Source organism: Nothobranchius furzeri, chromosome 9 (genome assembly GCF_043380555.1).
Source record: "Nothobranchius furzeri strain GRZ-AD chromosome 9, NfurGRZ-RIMD1, whole genome shotgun sequence".
Classification (NCBI taxonomy): domain Eukaryota; kingdom Metazoa; phylum Chordata; class Actinopteri; order Cyprinodontiformes; family Nothobranchiidae; genus Nothobranchius; species Nothobranchius furzeri.
The window spans coordinates 31,458,394-31,478,841 of record NC_091749.1 but is presented as its reverse complement, the minus strand read 5'-3'; the positions used below and the strand labels follow the sequence as shown (position 1 = coordinate 31,478,841).

At 40.7% G+C, this 20,448-nt stretch overlaps 1 protein-coding gene and 1 long non-coding RNA gene across 4 annotated transcripts in view; both read left to right on the top strand.

Annotated features, from left to right (window-relative positions):
* Positions 1-20,448, top strand: part of LOC107382045 (nuclear receptor ROR-alpha A) — a 199,313-nt gene that overhangs the window by 17,925 nt on the left and 160,940 nt on the right. The gene's annotated exons all lie outside the window — the stretch shown is intronic.
* On the top strand, positions 14,536-18,169 carry LOC139071667 (uncharacterized). Of its 2 annotated transcripts, XR_011521497.1 has the most exons (4): positions 14,536-14,620; positions 15,094-15,152; positions 16,837-16,918; positions 17,626-18,169. It is a non-coding gene; the product is annotated as an uncharacterized lncRNA (long non-coding RNA). The 2 variants fall into 2 exon arrangements; XR_011521496.1 differs by lacking the exon at positions 14,536-14,620 and having other exon boundaries at positions 15,043-15,152.

Here is a 20,448-nt window from a genome sequence, read left to right as displayed (position 1 = left end):
ACTCCTAAATGCAGCAAGATCTCAAAAGAAATACAAATGGAGAAAATAGTCTCTTTTCACATAATGTAGCATTGAGCTTTTGAGTTCACGAGTTTGGACTTTTTTTTACTTCAACTGTAGGCTACAGTCAAGGCCTTTGAGGCACAAATATGTTTACAGCTTCTCCACAGACTTTGTTTGCACTTTTCTAATTGCACTAAATGTGCACTGTTACAGAGTTGTTATTTCTGTTGTTTTCTATTAGTTTATACAATTTTAAGCTAAGCAGAACAGAGTTGTTTTAAAGAGAGTTATTTATATTCTAAAATGTAAAGCATAACAGGCTACCATTTAAGAAAGAGACCTGCTTTATTGTTTTTTTGTCATTTTGCACAAAAATTTAAGCATAGCAGGGTCCCATTTAGGAAAGAGACCCATTTTATTGTATTATTTTATCATTTTGCACAAAAAGTTGAGCATAACAATTATCTGTTTAAGAAAAATACCTTTGTTACTTATCATAATTTTGTCATTTCACGCCATAAATAAATGGCTAAATGATCATTTGTTTCCCATGTTTTCATATCACAAAGAATATGCATCTTCTTAAACCAACTTCAAGTCAAATAGTAAAAAAAAATCCTTTCACACACAAAAAAAGAGCAAAAAAAAAATCACCACGCTGTGAAGGGTGAAAGCAATCGGGGAGGGCCGGTGTCGGTACAAGATCTGCTCGGGTGCAAGATCGGCTCGGGTCCGTCGACTGCCGATGACGTCTAAGTAGTTGATTGGCTGAACATGAACCTTACGGAATTACGTAATCACGTAACGTTGTTATCACGTGACGTTGGTCCAGGCAAATTTTTTCTATTGGAAAGATGGACAACTTTTACAAAGAAATCCATCATTACCTCTTTGAAAATACACTTTTAGCATAGAGCTGCAAGTATATTAGGGCTGAACGATTAACTGCATGTGCAATTAAATTGCGATGTGACAAAAGGAGATTTTCTAATGGCAAAGGCTGCAATTTGGCAGCGAGTGGTTAGCTCAATGCTAATATACATGGAAAAACCCATAGGAATGCTAATTCTAATATTGCTGATTACATTATTACAAATTATGAATTAGAAACGTGCCAAATTATTACATTTGGAGTCTAATAGAAAGTAAAACTACCATCAATCAAATAAGTACAGACAGGTATTTTAGTAAAGCCAGAAAACTTTTAACTCCAGAGCTTTGGCTAGCAGCTATGAGCGTAAATGAACTACGCATGGACAAGACGTCAAAAACTCAACACAAATACTTCAATAAACGGGACACACTTCTTTCCTGCAAATACAATTTCACAGGTGTTGCTAATACCATATGATCCTTCAAGGGATGTGCTCAAAGAGGAGTTCAACATGAATCAAATATAGTGTTTTATTTTACAAATACTATTATAAACACAAACTTACGTCTTAAGAAACATTATTTTAATAACGAAACTGCTAAATTCTTTCCAACAGTATAGATGTGTAGTGTATTTTGTCCGAGTGGGTTTGCCGTACTTTGACGTCATCGGCAGTCGAAGGACCCCGAGCCGATCTTGCACCCGAGCAGATACTGTACCGACACCGGCCCTGCCCGCGAGGTGTACCTTATTTATTTTTCAGGGAGTTGGCAACCCTAGCCATCATCCGCCTTTGCAGCCTCCAGATCTGTCTGGCACTCCGTGTCTGCTCACATTTAATCATTGTGACAATTAATGTTGTGGTTTAAGATAATTATTTAACACACAAAAAAAAAACTAGAAGATTATTTACCTTTTACAAAAATTGGTGACCCATCATCACAGAGGACATCATCCGACTTTGCGGCCTCCTCGACGCAGGCCTGCTCACGTGCCTTAGCTCTTTCCTCTCTCTGGCGTGATGCTTCTGTTTGTGGCCTCTCATTACACTTTAAGTAACCTAGGTTAAGAGTAGGGGCCCAGTCTACAGAATTAACATCTGTTACTGCACTAGGACAACCTAAAAATGTAAAATAAGGTATAAACGTCACGTTACAGCCTTAAGCTAACTGCTAACAACATCAGCACTCTGATACTGTTTTCATGTGTTAATTGTACTGCAAATAGCTTTCAAACTGCTTACCTGCCCTTCTTATAGCCGTGTGTCTAAAAACGGTGCAATTAAATGCCTTAAAAACATTTAGTAAACCCTTACCTGTGAGAAAGTGATCACTGCAAACTCTGGCATTGTCTGATTCTGCTCCTCCTGTTTTCAGCCGGAGATTGTTGATCCACTTCTTCCGTCGTCTTTCAGTAAGATTTTGTCTATTAAGTCCTTGGTGGCACACAACTTTTAGAACACGAAAAAAACGTTGTTTTTTTTTTCCCGATTGGAGCGATTGCTACAACCGTAGACAGCACAGACTTTGGGCATTTCGAGGCAGAGTGAACAAAGCGTTACTGTTCAGCGGCGTCTACTTCCTGACCCCCATGCACGACACACACACGGTGAAGTAGATGCAAAGTACATGCAAACGTCATCTGAAACCCAGCAATTGAGACTTTTTGTGCTCTACATTTTATTTGTTTATTTCTACTCTGTATGGAAGAGGATTAGAGCCACTGACAAGAAAAAAAAGAAAAGAAAGAGAATTCTTACTTTTTTCTCAGAATTCTGACCTTTTTTCTCAATATTATGACTTTTAATCTCGGAATTCTGACAGGGAATTCAGGGAAAAAAGTCAGAATTCTCTTTCTTTTTTTTTTCTTTTCAGTGGCCCTAATCCTCTGACCTTTGTTTAATACAAATTTTCTTTTCGTGAGAATTTAACATCCAACTCTCCTGAACTTCTTCACATTATCTATCTATCTATCTATCTATCTATCTATCTATCTATCTATCTATCTATCTATCTATCTATCTATCTATCTATCTATCTATCTATCTATCTATCTATCTATCTATCTATCTGTCTGTCTGTCTGTCTGTCTGTCTGTCTGTCTGTCTGTCTGTCTGTCTGTCTGTCTGTCTGTCTGTCTGTCTGTCTGTCTGTCTGTCTGTCTGTCTGTCTGTCTGTCTGTCTGTCTATCTATCTAATCTAATCTAATCTATCCGAAAAAACTATTGTGTCAAAAAACTCAAGTTTGCAAAATAAAAATCGTTGTAAACTACAAAGTCAATAAATAGATTAAATCGATTTTTTGCCCAGCCCTACTTAAACCTAAAACATGTTTTGGAACCAGGCTGTAAACATGTTTATTTCTGCTGTGAAATTGGAATTTTTAACATGGGAGTCAATTAGGACTTGCTCGCATCTGCCACCAGCCCCCAGCGGATGAGGGTGGAACTGCAATTTATTTCACTTCCGCATTGGCCTCACTTTCAGACCCAAATTGTGGGGGCTTGCTGCCAACACAACCACCCCACCCCCCCACCCCACTAACACACCCTTGTGAACACACCGTTACCCCACAGGGAGGCTCACCCCACACTCATTCCCCCTCCCTCATCAGCATTCACCACATTGGGCGACTCTCGGTCCCCTGTAGACCTAGAGCTCCCAGTCCAAAGCAAGCACACAGTCCCCCAAACTTACTCAGGGAACACGTCACTGAAGCCCAGAAAAGCCCCTGGAGTTGCAATCACCTCGCGGGCCACATCGGACATGTTTAATGCCACATGCTTCACCCTCCACAATGCCTCTGCTAGAAATGCCGGAAACTGTCTCTTATCCCTCACAACCACCACGCCCTCATCCCCACCACCAGTAGACTGAAACCCAGCACAAGGCCCCGACGCTCCTCCACCCCGAACCCCCACACAACGCACCTCCTCAGCGTAAGAACCCTTACGCTCTGCCTGATACTTCTCCACTTCCACTGCTGTCCTATACGACACACAACCTCTATAAGCCACCTGATGAGCCCCACCACAATTACAACAGCAGAGCGGAAGACCACGATGCTTGCCCTCATGGTTGCCCCCACACCTCCGACACCTCAACCCTTCCACACAGACTCTGGCCACATGGCCAAAGCCCTGACAGTTAAAGCACCTCAAGCGAGGCTCCTCATAGGTCCTAACTAGGAAACTAAGATAGCCCAAGTTGACATGAGCCGGGAGCTCCACTGTGCCAAAACTAATTAACTACGGAGTGGACCCACGCTTATTAAAACCCAAACACCGCATCGCCACCGAACTAGCTCTGTGCGTATGCTGTCGGTTATTGGTGATGGCCACTTGGCTGGGTCTGAAGAAAGAGGCTCATCATCACCTTCAATGGGACCCATTGGTTGATCGTTCAGGCTTCTCTATTGACAGAAAACAGAAGCGTAACTCAACACATTGCTATGTGGACCATTTCACATATTCTATTAAAATACAATATGTGACATTCAAATTTCTCTAATGCTTGCAGGACACACACACACACACACACACACACACACACACACACACACACACACACACACACACACACACACGTGTGCAAAACTTACCTGACGTATCTTGTTGGGGAGATGTGGCAGCTGGCTGTCCCTCATCAAGTTCACATATACTGGTAGGTCTCTCTATTGACAGAAAATGGAAGCATAACTCACCACATTGCTATATGGAACAATTCCCATATTCTGTGAAAATACTATTTCAATGTCTATAGCTAAATGTTTGCTGGACACACACACACATGTGCAAAACCCACCTAAAGTATCTTCCTGGGGAGATGTGGTGCCAGCAGACTGTCCCTCCTCAAGTTCAAATACTGGCCTACTGGTATGAGCAGTGGAGGTAGATGGCTGTTCCTCAGTGGCAGCTGATGTCATCCCAAAATATCTGCGTAGGGCTCCTGATGTTGCATAAAACAAACAATACAATCTTCATGTCACGTCTGTTGCTTTAGCATTTTAATTAACATGTTACAATGAGCATTTACAGTTTTCAGCAGTGGTGGAAAGAATTCTGAAAATCTGTACTCAAGTACAAGTACTGTTACATTGCTAAAATATTACTCATTTACAAGTAAAAGTACTGGTGTTAGAGAAATACTCAAGTAAAAGTACAAATTATTCATAAAAACCTCAGAGTATTATTTATTTTTAACGGGTGATGTCACCATCACTTCTCCAGACTGGGGCTGCCTGGAAATTGTGTGTTTTCCTTTACCAAAAGTTAAAATACCAACAATCTATTAATCATTAATAATTAATAAGATACAAAACAAGTGTTTTTCCCTAATTTTTTGTCATTTGAAGTTTTTATTTCCTTATTCAGCAAATGTCTCCGGCATACAAAGAACTAAATGACCAGAGGAGCCACAACTATTGATTAAATATCCATGAATCCATTTTAACTGGTTAAATTCTTCAACTCTCCCACGCTGCTTCAAGGTCACTGTGAGTTAACATAGCCGCGGTGTGCTGTGCAGCACACTTAACGCAACACGATGACATCATCGACTTGTACAGTGCTGAAAGGTGAGACAGTCTCAACTTTCAGATAAAAAAAGACCGCTCTAGCTATTATAGTTTTTATGTTATGGCAGTTTACAGTTTAAACGGGATCTTACTAGCAGGGCACCTCCAGCGGCCCGCTGCCGCTCCGTTTTTCGTGGGGTAAATATGTAGCTCATTTCCCGAGTCCAAAAAGAAAGGTGAATGGCGCCGGCGCGAGACCTGCCGCCCGCCGTCAATGTACTTCAGCAAAATTCTCAAAGACTCATTTTAATTTGATAGCGTTTGGTTATCAGCCTTTCGATTTTCCCACTCTTAGCTTTTCATAAAAGCTCATTTGACAAAGAAAAAGTTAGCGGTTGGAAGTAGTTCTAAATACATGCAACGTAAGAAGCTAGCAAAAGACATTTGAAGGGATCATCATAGCACCATGCAAAACGTACAGATTAGAGAGGTTAGTTAATCAATAAGTTGGGGGACAGGCGGGAAAAATACCAACTAAATAATAAAGAGATGCATACCTGCATCTTTTCCTCGTTTCTCCTCCTCTTCTTTTCTTTTTTTCCGAAATTGGGCACCAGATGGCTTCGACCGTTTCTTCTCCGTTATGTTTGTGAGTGGTGATATGTGAAACGGTACCTGTATCCCTCCACCATCACTCTCCGAGATCCCTCCGCCCCCCACCTGATGAAGGGCGCAATAGAGCGCACTACAGAGGCGCGGCGGACACAAGGGGGCGCAATAAAATCCCAATATAAACGCAAACAATGACTTTGTTGTGCTTTTATTACAGAAATATTATTATTATCATCACTCATCACTATTATTATTATGAAGAACATGTGATTTCTATGTTTTGTTGATGTATCGGTTGATGGAAGAAAAAAAAAATAAATAAAAAGAAATTAAATGCCGCCCCCTCCAGACTGCCGCCCTGTTCGGCCGCACATGTTGCACATATCAAGCTCCGCCACTGCGTACACGGAACACAAGGCCTTCCTGTGCAATCCTCAGCTGTTTCAGCTACGGATCCACATCACTATCCGAAGTGCCATCACTGCCCCCACAGTCCCGCTTTGCCACCCCCGTCACAACTGACTGAATAGCCTTACTTGCTCCCCTCCGCCCCATCCTCCACCACAACTGAGGCCAAAGCAAAGCTGGACCGCAGTCTTACGGGGCCCGCACAGGCCGTCGGCCGACGACCCGAACTTCCCCTGAGCCTAAACTGAGCTGACAAGCCACAATCAAATACACCACAACCAAATACACTGGTCCACAATCTAACTCACTGTTCCCCACCCCTCTTCCATGTGGGCTAAACCTCAATATTCACCTCCGCCCAGCGAGCTGAATCTCATTCAATCTGGCAGAAAGTCAGTGGCTACATGGGACTTAAGAAACAGTAAGAGCAGGTGAGTGGCATAAGCTTGACGAGGCAGGAGCAGGTGTGATGAATGAAGCTGATGAGAAGCAGGCAGTGGTTGCCATGAAAACAAGGCTGGAACAGGATCCTGACAAGATGAAGGGGGCCTAGAGGAGGGCACAAATCCAGAGTTCCAGAAAGGCGAAGATGGACAGCAGGAGGATTGATGACTTTGGACAGAGGAAAGCGGCCGATAAAACGTATGGCTAGCTTCCTGCAGTTAACCCTCAAGAGCACATCCTTGGTGGAAAGACAGACTTTCTGGCAAGTCCTGTAATTAGGGGCAGCGATCCTGTGCCGATTGGCCGAGTGAGCGTAGATAGCTGAACTGCAAAGGAGGTACCTTCTGGCAGCCCTCCACGCATGATGGAATTTCAGTGCCACAACCTGTGCAGAGGGAATACTATGGCACTTTCACATCTGGGCCAGCATGGAGCGGACTAGGTAGCTTTTAAAGTCTTCACATCTAGGTGGCTATGTATTTTTCAGTACTCAACCAGATGGTTTTTCAGCCCACAAACAAAGGTGGTCTGCTTCAGGCTGAACAGGTCCACTGCCAACTGATTGGCCAGCTCAAATACACTCCTACCATTAGGGGGAGCTTCCGATTCTCAGATGGAATTAACCAGCAGGAACACACACACACACATGCACGCTCGCACGCACGCACACACACACACACACACACACACACACACACACACACACACACACACACAGAAACATCATTCTCACTCAGCAGGCGAAGCTTGGTCTCCACCTCCTGATTAAGTCTCCCTGTTTGACCTTCAGTTTAGGGATGGAAACCAAAAGAAAAGCTCACCTGGATCCCCAGAAAGAAACAGAACTCATTTCAAAACTTGGAGACAAACTGTGGACCCCGGTCAGAAACTATATCAATTGGAAGTCCATGGAGACGAAACACCTCTCAGGCTAGTACTTCAACCATTTTCTTGGCAGAGGGGAGTTTCTTAAGGGGGACCAGGTCAGTCATTTTGGAGGAACAGTTGGCGATAGTGAGGATGACCTTGTAGGTGTCGGAGGAGGGGAGACCAGTGATGAAATCCATGCTGATGTGTAACCATGGGCGATGTGCAATGGGCAAGAGTCAAAGAAGACCAGCAGATGGTCTGCATGAAGACTTGGACTGAGCACAGTTTTGGCAAGCTGTCACAAACCTTTTTTCATCTCCTATCATGGAGGACCACCAGAAGCAACTCCAAACAACAGCAAGTGTCCTTGCTTTGCCTGGATGACAGAAAAGGCGTGAGCAATGACAACATATCAGAACCTCTGTACGAAGGTGATCAAGGATGAAGAGGCAATTGGCTGGGCATTGGGGAGGTACAGAATGCTGTTGGTGGGCATCCCTTAGTTTGACCTCCAGCTCATATCTAGACACCCTCAGCAGGTTTCTCCTGGGCAGGATAAAGGTCTCTGATTTGTGATCTGGTTCAGGTGTCAAAGGCTCCATGTTTCTAGACAGGGCATCCGGCTTGGTGTTCTTGTCTCCTGGTCTGTAAGATAAGACTAAATTAAATCTGCTAAAAAACAGGGCCAACCTGACCTGGCGAGGGTTGAGACTTTTGACCATCTTGAGGTATTCCATATTTTTGTGACCTGTCCAGACTATGAACGGCATAACTGCCCCCTCCAATCAGTGCCTCCATTCCTCCAATTCCAGTTTGAGGGCCAAGAGTTCCTGGTCTCCAGCATCGTAATTGCATTCTGTAAGGGAGAGACCTTTGGAAAAGAAGGCACATGGGTGAACCTTATTATCTTGGTACCTTTGACTCAAAACAGCTCCAACTTCGACTTCTACGATGAACTGTTTAGTGGTGTCAGGGGAATGGAGAACAGAAGTGGATGTGAACATGTCTTTGAATTTATGAAAGGTGGTATCAGCTGAATCATTCCATTGGAAAGTAACCTTGTTGAAGGTGAAGGCATGAAGGGGGATATATCCATATATGAATCAAAGGTAGAAGTTGGCAAATCCAAGAAAACATTGCAGTTGTTTACGGTTAGTAAGTTTGGGCCAGTTGATGGCTGCAGAGGACTTGGCTGGGTCCATGGAGATCTGGTTGGGAGAGATTATGAAACCAAGAAAAGAAATGGACAAGCAGTGGAACTTACATTTCTATGTTTTGATGAATGCGTCGTTTTGAAGTAGTATGGGGATGTGTTTCTTATGAGACTCTAGATCTGGGGAGAAAATGAGTACATCATCCAGATGCACAAAAACAAACAGTTGCACCATATCCCTGAGAACATCATTGACGAGAGCCCGGAAGACAGGAGTGGCATTAGTGAGTCCAAATGGGATAACCTTGAAAATGAACTTGAAAAAGTTGAGATGGCGCTCGCGCGGGTGCACGCAGCGAGCTGCTCGTCCTCTTTACGTAATGGAACCTTGTGTTTTATTGGCTTTTATTGGCTTTTATGTATTTTGTTGTCTGTGATGCTTTTTTTGAATGGTGTGGCTTCTCTGGCGATTTATGATCGAGCTGCGCTGCTGAGGCTTCGTCCTCCTGTTGATGTAGCGGGTGCTGCGCGCTGGGAACCTCACGGATGGCGTTGCTGTTTGGACTGCCCGTGTGCTCTCTCCCCCCAAGCCATGATGTTTCGGGCCTCTGTCCGCCCCAGCTCGAGAAAGAAGCATCGGAGAAGACGGGGAAAGAGAGGTAGCCGGCGCGTGAGACGTCTGGCTGGACTTCCTGGGTCCCTGAAGAAGCGGTGGTCCGATTCGGCCCAGCTTCTGACCCGGTGGTTCCGAGATGTCTGATGGATTACTCTGCGCCCTGCCTAGTGAACTTGGCCGGCTTTGAGGGTGAGCTGGCACAGCACCACAGCCAATCGGCTCGAGGATCTCGCCAGAGCGGGGTTTGCTGGGAGAATCTACGCTCGGTTACAGGCTCAGAGTTAAAGGAGACTGTGCCCGTGCGCGATCCCGGTGCTGCAGCCTTGCTGCAGACCCGGTTTGTTCTGGTCAATGCCAGGTCTGTGCTGAACAAAACTTTTATTCTTTGGGATTTTTTTATTCAGCATGACTTAAGTTTTCTGTGCATTTGTGAGTCCTGGATCCCGTTTGGTGACTCAAGCGCCCTGCTGGAGCTGGTACCACCTGGCTGCTCCTGTTTTAATATCCCCAGATCGTGGGGCAGAGGTGGTGGGCTGGTTGTTGTTTTAAAATCCAGCTTTCCTTGTAAACAGCTTACACCCACCATGTCATTTTCTTCTTTTGAACTGTGCCTATTTGAACTGTGCATCTCCCCCCGCCTGCTCGTTGTGCTGATTTATCGCCCTCCAAAGACTGACTCTAACTTCCTTAATGATTTCTGTGATCTTGTGGCAGACTGCATCCTAAAATATGACTATGTCCTATTTTTTGGTGATTTTAACATCCATATCTGCTGTCCTGACAATGTGCTTTCTAAAGGTTTTTTGAATTTGCTAGATTCATTCAATTTAACTCAATGGGTATCGTCCCCAACTCATGCCAGGGGTCACACCCTGGACCTGGTTCTCTCTTTTGGTCTCCCTGTCATTGTGACTTTGCCTCCTGCGTTCTCTGACCACTCTCCTATACTCTGTGATGTTACGTAGCCATGTCCTGTCCCTGTGTGTGAAGCCCCAGCTACTAGGTTCAAAGCCCTGGATGCAGAAACTGTTGCAAAGTTTGTGGACTGTATGTCTGTAAGGTTAGAGACCTTTAACCCAGATCCATCTAACGTTGATCATTATTCAGAACACTTTGATTTACTTTGTAATCAGGTCCTGGACGTGGTTGCCCCTCTCAAGATCCGTGGAACAAGGGCATGGAAAAAGGCTGGAGATTTTACTAAATGATAAATGGAATGATAAATGAGGAGTTGGCAGTGGTTACTGTAGAAACAGGGCGAGGCTGGAACAGTATAATGACACATTCTGAATAAAGTTTCAGTGTTTTCCCATTGGGGATTTGATTTTGTTTCTGTACTATTCCTTTCAAATGTGGAAGGCAGGAAATCACAACAGGAGTGTTTCATAAGCATCAATCTTGTTCTTCTGCTGTATTTATGCTGAGGAGCTGAAATTATGAGCAACCAGTTTTCCAGCTTTACCCTTTTATCCTCCCAAAGTCTAGAAAATATTTATCCAATCACAAACAGATTGTGAAATGGTTTTATAAATACTATTTAATCCCTCTGCTTTTGCTTTCTGTGAATTAACACTGTTATAGCAAATCTGCAAACAAGCTAGGTTTTGAACACCAACACTAGTCACAGTTGTCTAGGTCCAAACATAATTAGTTGTCTGCAACGTAAAAAGGTGTTTTTCTTTTTGGGACTCTGGTAGTTTGTCCTAAAGTTGAAGTAGCAGCAGCTGGCTGTTGCTCCATCTCTGATATTTTTGAGCAGCTAAACTCTCCCTCTAGTGGTGTTCTGTTGTTGAATATGTGAGCGACATGGAAGACTCAGGGACCCAGGACCCTATTGCAGCTATAATGAGTTTTATTTTTCTCCCTCCTGATGGTTAAAAAGTGGAATTATCATAAACAACCCTGAGGGTTGGAGTTCAAAGTGTATCTCACATTGAGTTAGTAAGCCGTATAGCTAGCTATAGCAACGAGTTAACACTAAAAATGTGTCAAGTGATACTAAATAAACCACAAAGTTAAAAGATCCTCACTGTTCAACATAAATATTATTACAAGTCGAATTGCAACAAAGCCCATCACCAGCCCATGATTTCTCCTTTAGCTCTCCCAAATGAGTGTAGGCTAGGCCAGTATTCACTCTGGTTTTAGCTCTTTACTTCACCTCCCAAGACATTACTATTTTCCTTTTACTTCCATGCTCCACCATAATGCCAACAAAAAAGCAAAATTAATTTTCTTCTTCTTCTTGTGCTTTTTATTGACAGTCGTTGAACTACTAAAGCTACCTGCTAGCTTTTATATTAGTGTCTGGTATAACTGTTGCCATAAAGCAGGTGGAGACCTTTCTACTGGTGCTGACCACAACCACAAACGTTGTTACGGTAAGTAGTCAGCAGAAGCCTACAGAATACTTGTAATTACTAGTGAAGTTGCTCAAGTTTCTGTCTTAAGAACCACTGAAACCACTTTGAAAGCAATAGCTTAAAGTGTTAAACCTTCTTTAGTGTTACTTTAAAAAAGCAAACATTACACAACATATATTTGTAGTACTTTTTTCAGATGATGTGTTGCTGTATTTGGGGTTTCGGTGTGTATTTCTGTGAATTTCTTGCCAGGTGTGCTCTTTCTTTCAGTGTTTTAGGTTTTCCTTTGTTTCTTGTGTTTTGGAGCCTTCTTTGTTCTTCATTTGCTTCTCAGTTAGGCTTGTTTCCTTTTCTCGATGCCAACCCCATTCTTTGCCAATTGCCTCCATTTATACCTGCACATTTTGCACAAACTGGTCAACTCCAGTCGAAAGTTCCCAAGATGAAAGTGCGATCTTTCTGATTTAACAGATCTTTAACACATTCCAATATTTTACCAAATATCACCCACCTCTACTTGAAAGTATATGTTTTTGTCTTTGGATAAGCAGTGATGGTGATTACATTCAAATGCCTACATTTCAATAGAAAATCTACCTGGTTTGTTGGAAAAGTCCAATCGTTTTTCTGTTTGAGACTTTAATCCGATGATTGTCCGAGCTAACAGCTAACTTCTTTGCTTTTTCCGTTTTCTCCCTGTCAGCGAAGCGTCCCGTGACTGTGACATGATATGACATAAATGTTGTATTGGTAATATTCTGACGTTTGTGATGTGTGAGTACCCATGCTGATGTTCAGGTGGAGTTTCCCTGCAGGATTAAAAAGAACTATTGCTTAACTAATCAGCCTTTTTTCTCCACACTTGGAGGCATGTCAGCTGCTGCCTTTGATGTCGGTATGTTCATCCCAGCGTTGGTGGAGTAGGCATAAGGGATGATTTGCATACAAAGCTATTCTTGCCACATCTTTGTTCTTGCACAGAGTGCAGACGAGTAATTGTCTTCATCAGTCAGACATGTTTATCTATTTCATTTGCTGCAGATTTGGCTAACGGTGTGCAATGGCACAACATGCAAAATGGCAATAATTGTTGTGTAGGATTACTTCTGAAGACGGAGGTATTGTTCTGTCAGAGCGCTGCTGAATGTCCCAGAGCCGGATTAACGCAAAGGCAAAGTAGGCACGTGCCTAGGGCCTGATTGGCTGGATGGGGCCCAGACAGAGGGACAAAATTAAAAATAAATAAATCAAAAATAAAATGTACAAATGTCCTATGAGAGAATCTGTGGATAGGACTCCTATCTACAGTTTATTTCAATATTTATTAATTAACTAAAAATAGTGACAATATTTATCTTAACCATAGACTGTTACATTAGTTACGTCACATTAACGCCAGCCCATGACTGTAGCCTACAACTTGGGCGCCACCCAATTAAGGATGTCAGAGAAGCGGTCAGAGTCAGAGCGGGACCCAACAAAGCTAGCAGGTGTTTTTGAGTAGGCTAACTTTCACGATGCTTTCGAGTGCGGCAAAACGTAAAAAAAAAATTAAGAGGAACAAAAGAAGAGACAGCGTGGTGGTGGGGTGGGGGGGCTTGACAGAAGTTTCTGTCGGGCTATTTGGGCAGCTATCCGACATCTGCGAACCTGCTCAAGTTAGCAGAGCCAGAGGCCGGGCCCGAGCAAGACCCGAAGGAAACACGACCTGAAGATGTGGTGGAAGATGCGGTGGGAAATGCGGCGGATGACGCTGTAGCGCCAACGCCGTCAACATCAATGCCGTCACAGAAGGGCAAACTGGAAGAACAGCAGCCAGCCAGAAGTGAGCCCAATATAGTCTTACAGCAGCCTGCTGCAACAAGGCTGAAGTATTCGGGGAAACGGCTAAAGGGCCATTACACCCAACTATTCTCTACTCTGACCATCTTTAATCTGATCTAGCTCAAAATCTACAACAGCCACACTGTTCAAACCTGTTCGAGATTATTCTACAATAATAGCAGATTGCATACAACCTTGTTTGGTATTTGTGAAACCTTTCCCTGATTTGTGAAACTTCAACAAACCCTGATTTATGCGTTTTTCAGCATCTGGCCAACGATGGAACAGCTGTAACTCATAAACTACAACAGCCACACTGTTCAAACCTGTTCGAGATTATTCTACAATAATAGCAGATTGCATACAACCTTGTTTGGTATTTGTGAAACCTTTCCCTGATTTGTGAAACTTCAACAAACCCTGATTTATGCGTTTTTCAGCATCTGGCCAACGATGGAACAGCTGTAACTCATAAACTACAACAGCCACACTGTTCAAACCTGTTTTAGATTATTCTACAATAATAGCAGATTGCATGACAGCATTTTATTTATCAAGTACAGTTGTTTAATGTTTTATGTCATCTTCTTTACAAACATTTTGGGTAAAGGTCTTTCATTTTTATGGGATATCACTTAATGTAGCCTACACTGATAAAAAGGGGGAAATGGGATTGTGATCTTGACATGTATATATTTTACAAAGCTAACATGATTATTTTTTGTTTCTTGCTTTAACATAACAAAGTCTTAAACACATAACATATTCCTTGATGTTGTTAGATGTAAATGTAATTTTCATGTTGAAACAACATGTTCGGATCATGTTTAGGAGTACACTCCGCCCCCTTCGAGGAGTGACGTTTAAAACACTTGCTGCTCACTCATTTCATCCGCCATTTTCTGTGTCGTTGGGAAAAGGGCTCTTTGCTGAACATGGTAAGTCTATTGTTAAATGTATTCAAATTAAGTATATTGTTGTTCTCGGATGTTAACCAATAAATGTTTTATATAATTTTTTTATAACCTAGTAGAATATAATAGTAAAACAAGCATTTTCAAGTTTGTTTAAAGATAACTTTTTAAGCTAGCTAAATATGAAACTGTCCTGCTCTGTCATGATTTTACTCATTATGCCGATTTTGTGTGTATGTGTGTGTGTGTGTGTGTGTGTGTGTGTGTGTGTGCCTTTGTGTTCGACTCCTGAGTAATTTTAGCCAATTTAATACCTGGTGCCATTACAATTTTAAAGTGTGGAGGATTAAAAGGCTTCGTTTAAGTCCCCCTTTAGGGGAAGAAGGAGGCCAAGCCCGCCATTTTTTAACTTCTTTATCTCTCTCTCTCTCCCTCTCCCTCTCCCTCCCCCCCCCCCTTCGTGGGAGGGACGGCGCGAGCGCGATGTAACTATGCAGACTAGCTTGACGAGTTAAGTCCGTGGTGCAGGCACAAGTGGAGTAATTCTTGATTAAAGGTAAAACGGTTGATTTTACCATCCTGTTTTATACACCTTTAGTGTCCACTAATAAAGAATTTGTTTTGCTTGCGCTTTGTAACTTAAGGGTCGTTGGTGTTGTGCTTTACTTTCTTTCAACAAATGACGAGCATATGGTTGACAATCCCGAATTGCGTTTCTGCAATGTCTCTTTCTCTGGTAAAACATCTTCTGAACCGTTCTCAGTTTGAATGAAGCGGCTGAGGAAGGACACACCGAGACGTGGTTCTGTTGTGTTTTGACGAGTCAGGCTCTGAAGCAGGTGCTAGCTTGGTCACAGGGCAGCTCACGTGACAGTTTTCAGCATTTTAGGGATAATTATAAGTAAGTAAATTAATATAAGTTGGTGACAGAGTAATAGTTAATGGCGTTATCAATGTTTTGATAGGTAAATAAAAAGTTACATAATTTTTATGAATGATTAAATAACAGAATATAATATTCAATCTTACTTGTAGATGTAGTCCTACCTTATCTGCTCTTAATAGTATGCTGGTTGCATTTTTAGTGCATAGGCTGTACAAAAAAAAACGGTCATAGTCAAAGTGTGCCCCTAATTTTAAAAAATAAATTATTTTGTATGCCAAATCTCTTTAAAAAGGGTCCAATAGATCAGACATTATACTCTAAAATGTATTTGAAAAGTGGGTAACACTTAACTATTAAGGTTCACAAAGAAAGTAACCGAACCGGAAATAATTAACTAATGAACAAAAATAAATAAAAAATAAACAGAAAAATCTAACCAAAAAGAAAAATAGCAAAAAATAAAATATTTAAAGGAGCTGCTTTTTTAATTGTCTGTTTCTAATTTTCTTATTTACATAACAATTTGCGTAGTTTAAAAGTAACAGAGGTGAAAAAGTAAGAATCCAGGCAGCAGTTTTTCTAGAGAGTTTAGAAGAGATGCAGGAAGATGAGAGACAGACGGGATGTGAAAATAATTAAATAAAAACAAAGCTTGAAAGTAAAATGTAGGTAGATTTATCTCCACTACACATTTTTACCAGTATAAAACAATAAGTTATACACGTAATATTTATACATCGGATACAATTCAGATCACCTTCAAAACTCAGTCACACACCCCGGGCTGTTTCAAGGAATTTTGGGGGCCAAGGCAAAACAGAACACCCCCCTAACACTAACCCGTACATAATAGACATGTCACCATTACATTATTAGCAGCAGAAATTAAATGTTATTACCATTTCTAATACAAGTGCATGTTAATGAAAAGCATATTTTACTGGATAAATGTATGTGTTATTTTGGCTAAGATGAGTGTTATTAATACAAACCTAAACTGTTACTGAAATGTAGGTCAAATATTTAAAAATATTTTAACTACAAATATCAGATGGGAAAAAGGGAACTAAACACCAATCTAATGCATATTATTGAGTCTTTTATAATATTTTGCCTTTAAAAATTTGAGGCAGTTGAATGCACAGAGTATGCATATGCTGGCGCATGGTCAGGATGGTACCACCTCTGTCTCTATTTGAGCCAGGAAAAACCCTGCATATTATATTGGAACATCAACAATAAAAATCACCCCTTCCTTTAAAAGTTGTTGGGGTAAATTTGTCCTCTGCTGGTAGGATTGATTTGCCTACTTTGTTTACTTAATCTGACTATTATTATTTTGTTTCCCTTCCAGAAACAGAAAAAAGGATTTCTTGATCTGCAGAGTCTTGTGTATAGAACTTTGAACCACACCACGTGAAGGCTCTGTTGCAGTGGTAAGTTTCTTTTTTATATATTATACCAATTTGGAGATTTTTTTGTCATTGATGTATGCCTCGTTGGCTATTTGATCTTGACCTTCAATTGCTTCAGGGTTGTGGGCGAAGCCTTTGGAACTTTGATAACCTTTCCTCAGAGCCTGAGTGGGCAGGAATGGTTTAGGCTCCGCCCAGGGTGAATGTGACTTCACAAACACCAGCAGTTTTAGTCTGCCTTTTGTGATCTGCTACAGATGCACAGCAATTCAGATGCATAAATACCAAAAAATGCTATTTTATGATTTTTTTAATTGTTTTTGTTTATTTATTTATTCAATTCAATTCAATTTTATTTAAAAAGCGCCAAATCATGACAAGAGTCATCTCAAGGCACTTCACACAGTAAATATTTCAGTACAGGTCAGTTCATTAAGCCAATCAGAAAAAATGTTTCCTGTATAAGGAACCCAGCAAACTGTATAAAGTCACTGGCTTTACAGCAATCCTCATACTAAGCATTTATTTATTTATTTATTTATTTTCAGCTTAATTTAATTCCTCTGGCATAAAAAAAATGCTACAAGAACAAGCTAAGAAAAGGCAAAAAAAGATTTTCATTGGAGTGAGTCTTTAATGAAACTGTTCTCCATGCTTTGTTAGTTCATAAAATAATTATTTGTCAAATTTTTTAAGGCCTTCATTGAATACTTATTTGCATTCCTCAGGCCGCAGATGAGGACTACCTCCAGACGTCCATTGAGGAGACTACCCTGGGAATCTATGTGGTGAGAAGTGTACTGACCAATACAGCGGAAGACATTGGGATTGTGCTTGAAGGCCAAATAGTATTCCAAGACCTGGATAACATAGCATTAGCTACAGCTGTGCTATTTGGACTCATCTATGCGCTGAACCTGAACTACCCTCCCAGTTTGAAGTACACATTTGAAGTACTGCAGAAACTAGTGATGGAGCTCAAAGGAAACACTCTTTCAAAGAAAGTCCAACTTCTCAAAAATAGACTCTGCGAGTGAGATGTTTTTACTGATGTAACCTAAAGAATTTTCCAGCCTTTAGGGGTCAATTTCCTGCTCTGTTTTCTACAGACATATTCTCTCATTCACAATAATTTTTCTTCTACAATTTAGTCGGAGTCAATGAGATTCAGAAACAACGTGGCCTAAACCATGCGATCAGACTTTAATTTATGGATCCATTATTCAGCAATGAGTTTATGAACATTACTTCCATGGATGAAGTCAGGACAGAGGGACAATTCGAATTATATCCACGACAGGGAATTCCTTTACAGGCTGAATTCCCCGGCACTTCAGCAAATGACTTAAATACTTGTGTTGCTGAAACATCCCTTCTTTTAAGTGGTTGTGTTGACATGGATATTCTTGCCTCAAACGAATTGGATGCATCCAGTTCATCAGTTTCCAGGACATTCTGGCCCTCTGTGTTTAACATTACACGGTTTTCCTTCGACACAGAGATAAAGCTGCAGCGTGGAAATGCCAGACACAAAGAAGGCTAGGCTAACATGTAAGTTTTTTGTTTGTTAATGCAGGCAACTCTTTCAACAGTAATACATTACAAATATATTAATACATTAGTAACACAGTACTTTTTTGTAAATTTCTTGGGTTTCCTGGAAAAAAAATTTAGCTTGTGAGATGATGTTACCTTTTGTGATCTTTTAACTTGCTTCCTGTTGACAGGTTTTTTTTTTTTGTAAGTAATTTCTCAATTCAGAAGGTTTGCCAGTAATGAAACTTTGGTGTGACTTGTGAAAATGAGCCCCTTTTGTGACTAATCAGTTAGTTCATGTTTTTTATGAAGGAAGTATTTGCACAAAGGGTAAGACCAAATAGTCCTCTGTGATTTGGATAGTTGTCCAATTTAGCCAAATAAAGGCCAATTTTGTTTGGATAGCGTTAATTAAAAAAATGAGATTTTTTTTCCTAAGGTATTCTTGAATATAAAGTGTTCTTGATAATCAGAAGTAATAGATTAAGATTTCAGTTTGCTGTGTGTAATTTAAACTGTTCATGAGTGGGTATGTTTATTCGAGTTCCGGAGTAAAGTTTCCAGTATCCACTTTTAATATCAATAACTACCAGGTTGTGGGAGTACTCTGCTTTTGGCTACAGAGACAAATGTTTAAATTTGGTTGTTTTTTTACATCATTCTGTAAACTCAGTTTGTGATTGTAAAGCAAATTTTTAAACTCACAATACTGTTGAATGCAGTGGAGTTATGTTTCTTTAATTGTACCACAAGTATGGAATCGTATTTGTAAATTCAAATAAAACAATTGTGCAGATGATTAATCATGTACTTTGTTATTGATTATCCTATCAATACAAAATGTGGTTTGTGTAAGATAGCTGAAAATTGTGTTTTTTAACATAAAAAATCTTTGTATTATGAAGTTGAAAAAATCATATTTCTCACACTTAAAAATATCTATCAAACATGAAAAATCTCATGTTGATCAAACCTAAAAATGATTCATTTTATAAACTTAAAAAAATCAGGTTCCTCCCATATAAAAAATATGCTTCGAAACATGAATATTTCATGCTAAATAAACCTAAAAATACTTTATTTTATGGATGTTAAAAAGTCATACTAATTACACTTGAATAAAAGTATTTCAACAAACATTAAAGTGCCATGTTAATGGGACTTAACTTTGTTTTGTGGAACCACTGTCTATAATTTTTTTATGTCAAGAGCACAGATTTTTTTTTTCAGTGTACGCATAAAAATCCTAACACATTTTTTTCATTTTCAAGTGGATGGAAGTGAGCATTCGTGTTGAATAGTAGCAAGTGTTTTCAGTATTACAGTATATTAAATTCACCATAATAAGAGTAGCTCATGTTCTACTCATGTTTACCCAAAAGCGAGTATCAATATTAAATAATTAGAATACACGTTTCATATACATCCCACGAGACAATTTTTAAATTTCTTAACATTTCTCACCTTACTATTCAAAGATACATTAAAAGTACATCATACACACTTTAGCCAAATGAACGTCCATGTAGCTTCCAAAAGATATTCGTCAAGCGTGATCGTCTACTTCGCCGGAGCCCACACACAAATGTTTACTACCGTAACTGTTCGAACGTTTGCAAAACCTTCGTAATTCCAATGATTTCAGAAAGGTGACACTCCGCGCTTTTCAGAGGTGTACGATACATTACGGTAATATGACGGAGTTCCTGTCTGAGAGCCGGCCCGGAAGAAAAAGACTACACCGTTAGAACAATGGAGGAGCGGAGGAATTGTTTTGGAGGCGTATTTTCAAGGTAGTCGGACTATCCGTGCTCGTTGACATGTGCTACTATGGGGCTTGCAGAGATAGATTTTTTAAGGCTTTGTTGAAGTTTTACAACTCAGAGAAATGTTTCACAAATCCCACACTGTGTTTTATTTCATCTGCTATTATTGTAGAATCGTTTTTGAGCTACAGCTGTTCCATCGTTGGCCAGATGCTGAAAAACGCATAAATTGGGCCTTGTTGAACTTTC